Source organism: Pan troglodytes, chromosome 1, assembly GCF_028858775.2.
Source record: "Pan troglodytes isolate AG18354 chromosome 1, NHGRI_mPanTro3-v2.0_pri, whole genome shotgun sequence".
Lineage (NCBI taxonomy): Eukaryota > Metazoa > Chordata > Mammalia > Primates > Hominidae > Pan > Pan troglodytes.
Window position 1 is genome coordinate 80892309 of NC_072398.2, and position 12312 is coordinate 80904620.

Sequence of the window (12312 nt, forward strand, 5' to 3'; positions counted from 1 at the left end):
AAAACTACTCCACGTGTGTCCATGTTGTTTTATCAAAATGGGTGCGAGACTAAGGACCCTGGTGTTCAAACACTCCAGTCATCAGAGCTGTCTCAGTATTGGGAAGGGGGATCCAGCCATCAGCCTGGAGCCAAACCCCAACCAACGAGATGAGACTATAAATGGGACACTCTGGGGCACGTTCCACAAGGTTCTGCAGAAGTCTCCAGCAAGATTAAGCCCCTTTTGACCACAGCTGCAATCCCCACGTTCATGACCACACCTTCTTTGCCTTTTCTTCCTGTCTCCCTTTCCCACTTTCTCACCTGTTCTTCCTGAGATTGCCTGTCAAACTGCCTGCCTGCCTCCCGATGCTTGTCTCAGGGTACATTTTGAAGGAAATCCAAACCAAGACGGGGTAGTATTTGCTGTAATGGGCTTTTATTTCTATCTTAGACAAATTCAGGTCTCAGAAAAACCTGGCACTTGTAAACCAAAAATAAAATTCTAAGGCCCTCCAACCATCAGAATGGGCCCCTCCTGTTGGCCCAGAGCATTCCAAAGTTAACCTGAAAATCTAGTTCAGGCCACAACAGGATGGTGGGGTCGAACATGCCTCAGTATGCCCTCCTGCCTTTTGGAATTCAGGAAAAGCTGACTAGTATTAACATCAATACAGACCTTAAGTCTGATAAAAGACATCTGCAATGTATTCTCTCTGAAGCCTCCTACTTGGAGGCTTCATCTGCAATATAAAGTCTTGGTCTCTATAACCCCTTTAGGGAAACCAGACATTTCTTTCTATTGATAAAACTGTTTCAACCAATTGCCCATCAGGAAATTTTTTAATTTACCTATGACTTGGAAGCCCCACTTCGAGTTGTCTTGCCCTTCCAGATCAAACCAGTGTAAATGTTACATGTGTTGACTGTTGTATTATGTCTCCCTAAAATATATAAAAGCAAGCTGTGCCCCAGCCACCTTGGGCACATGCCATCACGACCTCTTGAGGCTGTGTCACAGGCGTATCCTTAACCTTGGCAAAATAAACTTTCTAAATTGATTGACACCTGTCTCAGATACGTTTGTAGGTTCACACACTGTAACACTAATCCAGACTTAAAATCCACATGGGCATTTTCTCTGCCAGTGCCCTGCTATGGTTTGAATATGTCATATCCCCCAAAAATCACGTGTTAGAAACTCAATCCCCATACAACAGTATTAAGAGATGGGATCTTTATGAGATTATTAGGCCATGAGGACTCTGCCCTCATGAATATATTAATGCTATTATCACAGGAGTGGATCCCTTATAGAAAGACCAGTTCAGCCTCCTTTTCTCTCCCCTGCCCTCTGCCTTTTGTCATGGAATGACGCAGCTAAAAGGCTTTTGACAGATACTGGCCCATTGATATTGAACTTCCCAGTTCCAGAACTGTGAGCCAATAAATTTCTGTTCATTTTAAATTACCCAGTCTGTGGTATTCTGTTATAGGAGCACAAAACAGACTATGACATGCCATAAATACAACACACGTAGGAAAACACACATATCTAAAGATTTTATTATTATTATTATTATTATTATTATTATTATTATTTAGAGACAGGGTCTTGCTATGTTGCTCAGCCAAGTCTCAAACTCCTGGCCTCAAGCAACCCTTTCACCTCAACTTCCCAAGTGGTGGGGATTACAGGTATAAGCCACTGTACCTAGCTCTATCTAAAGATTTTTTACTGAAGAGTATCAATCTGAAATAATCAAAAGGATCAGGATCCAGTTTTAAAGAGCTTATTCAAGAGAAGCTGAAGCCATTCCTGGATGCGCCCCTTCAGAGAAATGAGTTTAGTGCTTCGAAGTCAAAAGCTAAATTTTTTCTTATATAGGAAAAAGACAAATTTAACAAGATTACAACATTTTCTATACAAAACTGATTTATGAGTTATAACAAATTAATTAGTTACAGTTTGTTTCCATGTAGCTTGTTTTCTTTTCCTTATAACTGGTTTTTCATTTCCTTTCCAATTTTAAAGAGTGTATTTAACATTCCATCTTAAGCCATATGATAGCCTAGAAATCTTTGTGTCAGAAAGGTAAGAGGGGGGTCAATGTATAATGAAAGTCTACAGTTAGAGGGAAGGGGGTCCTCCCTGGCACCCTTCAACCATTTACATTTTATGAAACAATGCATGTAAGGGAAAAGGCTTAATTTGTTATTAGACAAACAAAAGCTTATAGCTTATAGCTGCCTAGTTTACAGCCTGTCAATGACTCAGGCCCTGAAATTCTCATTCCTTTAAGGCTCAAAATAATTTAGCATTCCAATAGCTTAGACTTTGAATTACTTATTTCCACAAGAGGACACCTGTAGGCAGGTTTTCCACAAGCACTACCTGACCCTTTATTTATAACGCAACTCAAGAAGGCCCTGGCCTGGCACAGTGGCTCATGCCTGTAATCCCAGCACTTTAGGAGGCTGGGGAGAGCAGATTGCTTGAGCCCAGGTGTTCGAGACCAGCCTGGGAAATACAGGGAGACACTGTCTCTACAAAAATAAAAATAGAAATAAGCCAGGCATGGTGGCATGGGCCTGCAGTCTCAGCTACGTGGGAGGCTGAGGCAGGAGGATCACTTGAACCCAGGAGGTAGGGGTTGCAGTGAGCTGAGATCATGCCACTGCACTACAGTCTGGGCAACAGAGTGAGACCTTGTCTCCAAAAAAAAAAAAATGGCTGGGCATGGCAGCTCACGCCTATAATTCCAGCACTTTAGGAGGCTGAGGTGGGCAAACTGCCTGAGGTCAAGAGTCTGAGACCAGCCTGGCCAACATAGTGAAACCCTGTCTCTACCAAAAATACAAAAATTAGCCAGGCATGGTGGCGCATGCCTGTAATCCCAGCTACTCAGGAGGCTGAGGCAGGAGAATCTCTTGAACCCAGGAGATGGAGGTTGCATTGAGCCGAGATCACACTAATGCACTCCAGCGTGAGACTCCATCTCAAAAAAAAAAAAAAAAAAAAGGAAGGCCCTAAGACAACAGGCTTCATGCCTCACATTTATAAAGAGTATCAAGTCCTCCAGACAGCTAAGTTTGCTAAGTTTGTGATGATACGAAAAATTAGGGAAAGATTTTCCTATTTTGTGAATCACTGAGGGAAGCTATGTGGTTAAGTACATAAGGAAAAAAACTAGACTATTTCTAGTTTCTGGAAGCGGCATTATCTGTAACCTTGTTTTGATCGTCTTAATAACAATCCTTTAAATGTTAATGTGAGAAGTGACTAATAAACAATTATTAAAAATGAGGCTTTAATTTGCCTTATTTGCATAACACTGATTGCTCCATTGGTTATCCCCTCTCCTGAATCACCAATCTGATTATTAGGCTATTCCCATAGACATGACTGTCCCCACAAATCCCTAGCTACCAGCCTGTTTCTTTTAAAGCAATTTTGTTGAGAGATCTATCTTCATATTTCATTTTCAAAGTCCAGTCTGGCTTCTACTGTCATCACTCCCCCAAAACTGTATAAAATTAGCAATATCAGGCTAGGAGTGGTGGCTCACGCCTGTAATCCCAGCACTTTGGGAAGCTGAGGCGGACAGATCATTTAAGCCCAGGAGTTCAAAACCAGCCTAGACAACATGGCAAAAACCCGTTGCTGCAAAAAATACAAAAAAATTAACTGGACATGGGGGTGTGCGCCTGTAGTCCCAGCTACCAAGGAGGCTGAGGTGGGAGGATCACTTGAGCCCGGGGAGGTTGAGGCTGCAGTGAGCTGTGATCATGCCACTACACTCCAGCCTGGGCAATAGAGCAAGGCCACGTCTTAATAAAAAGAAAAAAAAATCAGCAATATCTCTGTGCTGCCAATAAAAACTCCTGTCATCTTACTATTAATAGTTCCCTTAACAGCATTCAATTCAGATGCCAACTCCTTCCTAGAAGCATTCTTCTCTTCCCTTGGCTTCTATGTTACTGTACTCTCCTGGTTTCTACATTGGCTATTCCTACTTCTCTCTTGATCTCCAAGTGTTGTTCAGGGATCAGGAATCCCTCCAAGGCCTTCGTTATTTCTTTTTCATTTTTTTTTATTTTTTATTTTTATTTTATTTTTATTTTATTTTTTTTGAGACGGAGTCTCGCTCTGTCACCCATGCTGGAGTGCAGTGGCGCGATCTTGGCTCACTGCAAGCTCCACCTCCCGGGTTCACGCCATTCTCTTGCCTCAGCCTCCCGAGTTGCTGGGACTACAGGCGCCCACCACCAAAGCGGGCTAATTTTTTGTATTTTTTAGTAGAGACGGGGTTTCACCGTGTTAGCCAGGATGGTCTCAATCTCCTGACCTCGAGATCCGCCCGCCTCGGCCTCCCAAAGTGCTGGGATTACAGGCGTGAGCCACTGCACCCAGCCTGCTTCTTTTTCTTTTTAGTTTTTTTCAAGTTTCAGATACTAATTAATCAATATAATCTCCAGTCCAATATATCAACATGATTTCATGCATTTAGAGGAGAAATATTTCCTGATTAAGTGGAAAATTGTGCAGATGGCTTCTGGAAGACCTTCATTCTAAAGCAGCTTTATAGGGAAACATTTAGAAATCTGGACCTTCTTTCCTCAGTATGCTGTAATCCACATTCACTGGGTAGAACTCGTATGGATCATTGGGACCAGTTTGTTTCAGGGTTCTGGGTTATGCTTTCCGTCTCAACTAACATCTGGATTGAACAATGCCAGACACAAGACACACAGTGCTGCTCCAGTACCTTCAGCTCCAATAAACACAAAGAGGGGATCAAGCTCAGATGCTTCTTAGTCTGACTGAGGATCTGGTGGAGCATGTTTGTAGCATTTGAAAGGAAAGAAACTCTTCATTTCTTTGTCAACATTCTTTAAGTGATTTCATTCATTTATATGACTTTAAAAGCTACCTATATTGGTGATAATCCTCGATTTCTTTCTTTAGTTCAGGTATCTCTTGAGCTACAGATTCAGTTACCCATCGAACTACACATTAGGCCGGGTGCAGTGGCTCACGCCTGTAATCCCTGCACTTGGGAGGCCAAGGTGGGCAGATCATGTGAAGCCAGAAGTTCAAGACCAGCCTGGCCAACATGGTGAAACCCTGACTCTACTGAAAATACAAAAATTAGCTGGGCATGATGGTGTGTACCTGTAGTCCCAGCTACTCAGGAGGCTGAGGCAGGAGAATGGCTTGAACCCAGGAGGCAGAGGTTGCAGTGAGCCAAGATCGTGCCACTTCACTCCAGCCTGGGCAACAGAGTGAGACTCTGTCTCAAAAAGAAAAAAAAAGAAAAAAAAAAGAAACTACACATTAAACATTTTCATTTGGATGTCTCAGACATTCCAAACTTAACATGGTCAAGAGGAATTTTAATTCCTCCAAACTTGTCCCTCCTTTCTGTCTTCAATACATTACATAGCACCAATAGCCTCCTAATTGGTCAAGACCAAAACTTAAACATCCTCCTTCATTCTTCCATTTCCTTCACTCCTAATGTTGAATTCATAAGGAAATCCAATAAATTCAATCTTCAAAATATTCTTTGAGTCCACTCTTCCTCATATCCACTACCACAGCTCTAGATCACACAGCATCATCACTCCCATTGCCTACTGAAACAGCCTCCTAAGTTGACTGCTACTCCTCTAAATACCTTCAATCCATTCCCCATCTAGCGGCTAACATGAATTGAAAATGTCAGATCTCTTGCCCCCTATGCTTAACTTTTCATTATTTCTTATTGCATCAAAATAAAATCTATCCTTCTTAAATGTGGACTACAAAATGCTGCATAATCTAACCCTAGCCAGTCTCTTCGGTCTCATCTTGTGCTCAAGCAATACACCTCTCTCTGCTTCCATAAATATGCCACTCTTTTCATTGACTGTTCTCCATTGTTTCCTCTCTTACAAACTCTTCCCACCCCAAATATATCCCATGACTAAATTATTTTTATGTTCAGGATTCAGCTTAAATAGCATGGCCTCAGTATAGTGCCCAGACTACCTCTTATTATTTATTATTATTATTATTTTAGGATGGGAACTCACTCTGTTGCCCAGGCTTGAGTGCAGTGGCATGATCACTGCTCACTGAAGCCTCAACCTCTAGGACTCAAACAATCTCCCACCTCAGCCTCCCAAGTATCTGGGACAACAGACATGTGCCACCATTCCTGGCTACTGTTTTTTATCTTTTGTAGAGATGAGGTCTCCCTATGTTTCCTAGGCTGGTCTCAAACTCCTGGGCTCAAGCGATCCTCCCACCTCAGCCTCCCAAAGTGCTGGGATTATGGGCATGAGGCATGGTGCCCAGCCTTCTTCTTCTTCTTTCAATTGTTCTTCAAATTCTTTTTTGTTCTTAAATTCATGTTTATTAAAGTATAGTTACATATAAAGAAATTTGCCTTTTTTAGGTATACAATTCAATGAGTTCTGACAAACCTATATGGTCAAGTAAGTACCACCACAATAAAAATTTAGCATAGTCCATCACACCTAAAATTTCCCTCAGGTCCTTTCATATTCAATACTTCCCCCCTCTTGCAACAATTGATCTGATTTCTGCCAATGATTTTGCCTTTCCAGAATGTCATTGCGAAGATGAATTTTATGTGTGAACTTGACTAGGCCACAGGGTGCCCAGATATTTGGTCAAACACTATTCTGGGTATATCTGTGAGGGGGTTTCTGAATGAGATTAATATTTGCATTGGTAAACTGAGTAAAGACTACAAATTAGACTACCCTCCCTGATGTGGGTGGGTCTTGTCCAATCCACTGAATGCCTGAATAGATCAGAAAGGCCAAGTAAAGGGAACATCTCCCGCCTGACTGCCTTGAGCAAGGACATCAATCTTTTGCTTCCTTTGAACTTGAACTGAAACAATGGCTCTTCTTGGGTCTCAAGCCTGCTAGCTTTTGAACTGGAACTGACACCATTGGCTCTCCTGATTCTCAGGTCTTCAGACTTGCGCTGGAACTGTGCCACAGGTTCTCCCAAATCTCCACTTTGCCGACTGCATGTCTGGGAACTTCTCAGCATCCATAATCACATGATGTAACTCTTTACAATAAATCTATTTAGATAGATGGATGGGTGACTGGATAGATAGGTAGAAAGGTAGGTAAGTAGTTATATAGGCAGGCAGGCAGACAGACAGAGACAGAGATTAGATAGATAGATAGATAGATGATAGATAGATAGATAGATAGATAGATAGATAGATAGATAGAATAGATTGGATAGAATAGATGATAGAATAGATTATAGATTAGATAAATAGAATAGATTATAGAATAGATAGAATAGATGGTAGATAGATAGATAGATAGATAGATAGATAGATAGATAGATAGATAGATAGATAGATTGCTCTTTCTTTCTTTATGTAGCTCCAAGTTTCTGACCTATATCATTTTTCTTTTCTCTGAGAAACTTTTAACATTTATTGTAAGGCAGATCTACTGGCAAAAAACTTCTTAAGTTTTTGTTTGTCTGAGAAAGTCTGTACTTCTCCTTCACCTCTGAAGAATCATTTCACAGGACACAGAATTCTAGGTTGGTAATTTTTTTCTCTCAACACTAAATTTCACTGACCTCCTTGCTTGCATGTTACTGAGGAGAAGTTGGGTATAATTTTTATCTTTTTTCCCCTGTAGGTAAGGTGTCTTTTTCCTCTGACTTTTTAAAGACTTTTAAAATATAGGACTTTAAAAATATGGTATTCCTAGGTGTCATTTTTTTTTTGTGGTGATGATTGTGGTTATTGTTGTCTTGACATTTATCCTGTGTGGTGTTCTCTGAGCTTCCTGAATCTGTGATTTGATATCTGACATTAATTTGCAAAAATTCTCAGTCATTATTGCTTCAAGTATTTCTTCTGTTGTTTTATTTATTTCTTCTCCTTCTGGTATTTTCTTTTTTACTTTTCTTTTTTGAGATGAAGTCTCACTCTGTCGCCCAGACTGGAGTGCAGTGGCATAATCTCAGCTCACTGCAACCTCTGCCTATGGATGTGAGCCACCATGCCTGGCCTCCTTCTGGTATTTTCTTTTCTATTTTTATTTTTATTATGATATGGAGTCTCACTGTGTTGCCCAGGCTGGAGTGCAGTGGCACGGTCTTGGCTCACTGCAACCTCCGCCTCCCAGGCTCAAGCGATTCTCCTGCCTCAGCCTCCCGAGTAGCTGAGATTACAGGCACCCGCCACCACACCTGGCTAATTTTTGTATTTTTATTAGAGACAGGGTTTCACCATGTTGGCCAGGCTGGTCTCGAACTCCTGACATCAGGTGATCCACCCACCTTGGCCTCCCAAACTTCTGGGATTACAGGTGTGAGCCACTGTGCCTAGCCCTTGTGATATTTTCATTCCACTTATGTAATACTTCTTGTAGTTGTCCCATCATTCTTGGATTTTCTGTTGGGATTTTTTTTTCAGTCTTTTTTTTCTTTTTGCTCTTCCATTTTGGAAGTTTCTATTGAGATACACTCAAGTTCAGAGATTGTTTTCTCAGCCATGTCCAATCTATTAATAGATCTATCAAAAGCATTCTTCATTTCTGCTGCAGTGTTTTTATTTCTGGCATTATGTTTATGCTTAGAATTTCCATCTCTCTGTTCACCCATTGCCCATCTGTTCTTGCAGGCTGTCTACTTTATTCACTAGAGTCTTTAGCATATGAATCAGTTGTTTTAAGTTCATCGTCTGACCATTTCAACATCCCTGTCATATATGAATCTGGTTCTGAGGATGGCTCTGTCTCTTAAAACTGTGGAGTTTTTGTTCTGTTTTGCCTTTTAGTCTGCCTTGTAGTTTTTTTTCTTGATACCTGAATGTGATGTACGTAAAAGGGGCTATAGTAAAAAGGCCTTTAGTAATGTGTGGGAAGATGTGTGGGAAGGAAAGGTATTTTATAGTCCTTTGATTAGGTCTCAGTCTTTTTTTTTAAGTCTTTTCATTTTTATTGCTCAAAAAAGTTTCTTTCTTTCCTTTTTTTTTTTTTTTTTTTTTGAGAAGGAGTCTCGCTCTGTCGCCCAGGCTGGAATGCAGGGCTCATTGCAACCTCTACCTCCCATGTTCCAGCGATTCTCCTGCCTCAGCCTCCCGAGTAGCGGAGATTACAGATGCATGCCACCATGCCCGGCTAATTTTTGTATTTTTAGTAGAGACAGGGTTTCACCATGTTGGTCAGGCTGGTCTCGAACTCCTAACCTCATGATCTGCCCGCCTCGGCCTCCCAAAGTGCTGGGATTACAGGTGTGAGCCACCACTCCCAGCAAAAGTTTCATTTTTTATTTAGCTTTTTGACTCTGTGCTTGTGCCTTCAACACTTTCACAACAATTTTCTGCTCCTCGATAAGGAAAGCATGCTTGATCCTGTCATGAACACATTTAGCACAAATGGAACCACCATATTCCCTGCTGACATGTTTTTTTGTTTTGGACAATTTTATAAGAACTTTAGGTCTCACAGCACGAACCCCTCAAAGTCTGCCTGGGCACATGCCACATGCAGATTTTGGTGCTTTCCCAACCTTCTTGGTATAAAAGTAAACAATTCTATTACCCGGGGTTTGGGACAGCCTAGTTTTGTTAGAGGCTATATTGTAGGAAAGCCTACGATGGTATATCAAATGCTGGACCATTCTGAGTGCCTGTAAACAACATCAGCGAAAGAGGAAGAAGAAAGTCTTTGTGAGTTCAAAGGTCAAATAGGATTCAGTCTCAGTCTTTTAATGAGCCTGTGCCTCTGGACTGTGAACTTCACAAGTGCTTCTCAGTACCTCCCTCCCCACCATTGGGTGGAACAGGATAGCTAGAGCTGACTGGAGTTGGATATTTCTCTTCCCCCAATCAGTAAGACTCTGAAAAAACTTTACTAGATTAGGCTCTGGTAAAACAGTTTCTCTCAAGGGCAGGCCTTGTTAACAACAGAAAGCTCTGGCATATTTCAAAATGGTTCCTTGTCCCCTTCCCCTGCTGAAATCCCAAAGGGATTTTTGGCCAGTCTTTACTGTGAGAACCTGATTGAGTGCCTGGAGGCAAAACTCAGAGAAGTGTGGCGGTTGCCCTATGACTGGGTCCCCCTGGAGTTTTTATTTATTTGTTTTATTTTATTTTTTGAGATGGTGTCTCACTCTGTTGCCCAGGCTGGAGTGCAATGGTGTGATCTTGGCTCACTGCAACCTCTGCCTCCTGGGTTCAAGTGATTCTCATGCCTTAGTCTCCCAAGTAGCTGAAATTACAGGCGCATGCTACCACACCTGGCTAATTTTTGTATTTTTAGTAAAGATGGGGTTTTGCCATGTTGGCCAGGCTGGTCTCGAACTCCTGAATTCAGGTGATCTGCCTGTCTTAGGCTCCAAAGTGCTGGGATTACAGACATGAGCCACCACACCTGGCCCCCTTGGAGTTTTTAATCTCAAACTTGTCCACACTGAGCCTCCAGCTATTTGTCAAGCACAATTTAGATTTTCCTACCCTGGCACTAGTGCCCACGGAGGTTTTTGCTTCTGAGTTCCTGCTCCATTAAGTTGTAATTCTCTGTATTTGCCTGTCTCTTCAATTTTGGGAGTAGCGTTTTGCCCTGTAACCTCACTTTTCTGAGAGATCCAAGAAGAGTTGTGTCTTCACTTTGTCCAGCATTTTCCTTATTGTCAAGATGGAATGGTGACTTCCAAGCTCCTTACATGGACCTTCGCTTCATTATTTTCTTGCTCATTTACTCCCTGACCAGAAGTTGGCTATAATTCTTATGTGTTTCTTTCTCTGTATATAATGTTTCTTTTTCCTCCAACTGTCTTTGAGAGATTAACTCTTATCTTTGGTTTCAGCAGTTTGACTTACAATGTGGAATTTCTGGAATTCTGGGACCTGTGAGTTACTGTTCTTCATTAACTTTGGAAAATTCTTGGCCATTATCTCTACTGATCCATTTTTTTCTCTTTTTTTTTGAGATGGAGTCTCACTCTATTGGCAGGCTGAAGTGCAGTGATGCGATCTCGGCTCACTGCAACCTCTGCCTCCCGGATTCAAGCAATTCTCCTGCCTCAGGCTCCTGAGTAGCTGGGACTACAGGTGCGTGCCACCACGCCTAGCTAATTTTTGTATTTTTAGTAGAGACGGGGTTTCACCAAGTTGGCCAGGATGGTCTTGATCTCTTGACCTCGTGATCCGCCCGCCTCGGCCTCCCAAAGTGCTGGGATTACAGGCGTGAGCCACCGTGCCCGGCCTCTACTGATATTTCTTATCCCGCAGTCCATTTCTGTTTTCTCTTGGACTTTAATTACATATGGGTGTATGTCTTTTTTTGTACTTTGGTTTATTGTGCTTCACAGATATTGCATTGATTATATCTGTATGGTGATCTGTGATGAGTGATCCTTGATGTTACTATTGTTAACTGTTGGGGGATATCAACAATTCTGCCTATATAAGACAATGAGCTTAATCGATAAATGTAGTGTGTGCTGTGACTGGTCCATTGACCTGCCATCGTCCCCTCTCTCTCCCTCTCCTCAGGCCTTTCTGTTCCCTGAGACACAACAATATTGAAATTAGGCCAGTTAATAACCTACAATGACCTCTAAGTGTTCAAGTGAAAGGAAGAGTCACATGTCTTTCACTTTAAATCAAAGGCTAGAAATGATTAAGCTTAGTAAGGAAGGCATGATAGGATGAAAGCCAGACATCTTGTACAAGTTAGCCAGGTTGTGAATGCAAAGGAAAAGCTCTTGAAGGAAATGAAAAGTGCTACTCCAGTGAATACATAAATGATAATAAAGCAAAACAGCCTTACTGCTGATACTGAGAAAGTTTCATTTACCATTCTCAAAATCCTAGAGCTGAGAATTATGATCAGTTGCCACCACCTGTGCTCTACAACAAAGCCTGGATAACAGCACATCTCTTTACAGCCTCGCTCACTAAATATTTTAAGCCCAGTATTGAGAACCATTGTTCAGAAAAAAAGATTCTTTTCAAAATATCACTGCTCATTGACAATGTACCTGGTCAACCAAGAGCTGTGATAGAGATGTACAAGGAGATGAATGCTGTGTTTTCATGCCTGCTAACACAATATACAATCTGCAGCCCACGGATCAAAGAGTCATTTCAACTTTCAAGTCTTATTTCTTAAGAAATACATTTCATAAGGCTATAGCTGCCATAGATAGTGATTCCTCTCATGGATCCAGGCAAAGTCAATTGAAAACTTTCTGGAAAGGATTAACCATTCCAGATGCCAATTTGTGATTCATGGAAGGAGGTCAAAATGTCAACATTTTAATAGGAGT

The 12312-nt window shown here is 41.5% G+C and overlaps 2 pseudogenes; both read right to left on the minus strand.

The window, feature by feature from the left end:
- Positions 1–4191: 4191 nt before the first annotated feature.
- Positions 4192–5017, minus strand: LOC107969181 (cytochrome c oxidase subunit NDUFA4-like; annotated as a pseudogene).
- Positions 5018–9218: 4201 nt separating this feature from the next.
- LOC134808597 (large ribosomal subunit protein eL34-like) lies at positions 9219–9745 on the minus strand (annotated as a pseudogene).
- Between the last annotated feature and the right edge of the window lie 2567 nt (positions 9746–12312).